Genomic DNA, 2,922 nt, shown 5'->3' with positions numbered 1-2,922 from the left:
GTGTGTATATATATATATATATATATATATACATATATACATATATCTGCATCATATATATATTCATGCGTGTGTGTGTGCATATATATATATGTTTTGCATGAATGTATATGCATACGCTATCAAATGCATATATTATATGTGTCTGTGTATGTGAGAGGGAAAGAAAAAAGAGGGAGTATGTGTGTGTGAGAGTGCAAGCGTGTTTGTGTGTATGTGTATGCGTGTGTGTGTGTGTTTGTGCGTATGTGTGTGTGCGTATAGAAAAAATATACAAAATGTGAACAAAGTTTTGGGAAAAGTTATAAATTGAAACAGAAGATTAGGATGTAAATGGTTACTTGCAGAATATAAAATAAAGTGTGCAAAAAATGAAACGGAGGACACGAAAGTAGGTATAAAAATTACGAATATTAAATACATGTAAAAGATTCTAAAATCCGAATTTAAACTTAAGGAAATCTAGAAAGAAAAGTTCCTTTTTGAAGTGCTGTAACAACCTTCTCATTTATATATATGTACGTACGTAAGATTCCTTTCATAATGCCTAATAGTAGAGATAAAATGATAAGAGAAAAGCAGAAGGATAAAATCAAATGAAAGTGAGGAAGTGAAAAAGAATAGGAAAAAAGTCAAAAAGCAGAATAAGGAAAAAGAAGAACAAGAGGAAAGTAAGGGTTAATTATGATGGGGGAGATGGGAAAATGGTTAAAATTGAAAATTGGCAAATCAGTGCATAAATGAACTAGGGACAAGTTAGTAGCAACCACAAGAGAAAATTAAAGTTAGATTCAGAGACGCCAGAGATTGGGTCGAGGAAAATAAAATATGACCAAGGAAGCCTTTCAAACGCATGGGTGGGAAATGCTGCCACACTCGCCGTACTCTCCTGATTTAGCACCAACGGATTTCCACTTCTTTCGTTCTATTTCAAATACTATGCAAGGAGTTTCGTTCAATACTGATGCAGAATTGGGAGCTTGGCTGGATCAATGTTTCGAGTCGAAATCAGGTGAATTCTACCAACGAGGTATTGAAAATCTTCCTGGACGTTGAGAAGTAGTTGTAAAGAACAAGAGTGAATACATTATTGATTAATTAGTTAAACCTTATAATATATATATATATATATATATATATATATATATATAGGTTTGCATTTATTTATTTATTTATATATATGTATATGTATATATATATGTGTGTGTGTTTGTGCGTGTGTGTGTATTTGCATATATGTATTTATCTATCTATATATGGGCGTGCGCGTGTGTTTGGGAAAGATGAAATATATAACATTGAAAGCAATTTATCTTAATACTTATTCTGCGTTAGTTTTACATGCAAACACTTGTCAACTTCACTAAATACAAAGAATTCTAAACCAGTTTCTATCGTCAGTATTGTGCACGACATATGCTATGAAACGGACGTAAATGAAACACATACGATGGACTAGAGATTTAACTTACACTATAACTTGCTGAGTGAGGATACAGATACGCCCCCGTTGGCGTGTGTTAGTTTATGAGTTTAGAATAGTGTTCTTTTTCATACAATCCTGTATATGTGTACATTACGTATTAAATGTCTTTTTATGAGGACAGAATTAATCTATGACATATAATATCAATTTTTTTTTATATTTCACTTTCTAATTTTCCTTTCACCTACTCAGAGACGTAAAAAAGCGCAAGCAGTACATTCGATCGATATAACATGACGTGATTTTTTTAGTATACTGTAACACTTACTGGTGAAAGAAACTAAATCCCTTGTAGCGCAAAGTGCTGGAACCGGAACATGTAATTGTGATACTAACTTACTAATCATACATCCATGCTTCAAAAGTATTTATTCATGTATTTTTCTATTAAATTCTTTATTTAAATGGATACATAATAGACGAAAGAAAAGCGAGTCCAACATATTATGTCAGATCTAATAGAATCAACACATTCCTTCTGAATTCTAAAAAAAGGATGATGCATTCGATTACGTAGTCGCAAGCGTATTATTTCTGCAAAACGCGGTCGTTTATGTCTAGAATGATTTTCTCATGAATTTGTTGCGTCGGTGTTTTAGTGGGTTTAACACAAACAACTGCCTTTAGTCAAGTAAATGATGAGATTGTTTTAAATCTTTGAAGTCTCTCGCAATTAGCTGTGCTTTTTGAATGAAGTAGCGGAGCTGCATCAAAATTTTTAAACTGAAGACCTGAGAAATAAATTCAAATAGTGAAAGATATCATTGAATTGTTAAGGCGTTTGCCTCGTAACCACATAATACAGAATCTGTTCTTTTGTTCGGCATCTTGATTATGTATCTTCTAATATGTTCTCGATTTGAGTGGTGTCATAAAAAAAGAATTTGTTAAATAGAAACTGTAAGTAGCTGTAAGTATAAGGCGGCGAGCTGACAGAAACTTTCGCACGCCGGGCGAAATGCTTAGTGGTATTTCGTCTGCCGCCACGTTCTGAGTTCCAATTCCGCCGAGGTCGACTTTGCTTTTCATCCTTTCGGGGTCGATTAAATAAGTACCAGTAACGCACTGGGATCGATATAATCGACTTAATCCGTTTGTCTGTCCTTGTTTGTCCCCTCTGTGTTTAGCCCCTTGTGGGCAATAAAGAAATCGGAAACTGTAAATATCTCCTATGCACTCAATAGCTTATATGTACCTCCACACATCTGTGTATTTATAGGAATAAATGTCGAAATTCGTCTTAAAACCACTATTTCTCAGCAATTATTTAAGCAAGTTTTCCTAGAAAGTTCTACGTGAAATCAACAATAAGATGTGCCAAGGACCAAGGTCGTTTCGATGTTTAAAAAAAATGATATCTAAACAAATGTTATAGCAGGGTAGGAATTTGCAATGCAATTCATATAATCCATGTCGTCTGTATATGTATATATATA

The sequence above is a fragment of the Octopus bimaculoides genome, chromosome 3 (assembly GCF_001194135.2).
Source record: "Octopus bimaculoides isolate UCB-OBI-ISO-001 chromosome 3, ASM119413v2, whole genome shotgun sequence".
In the NCBI taxonomy this organism is placed as follows: domain Eukaryota; kingdom Metazoa; phylum Mollusca; class Cephalopoda; order Octopoda; family Octopodidae; genus Octopus; species Octopus bimaculoides.
Note: the sequence above shows the minus strand (reverse complement) of the source record.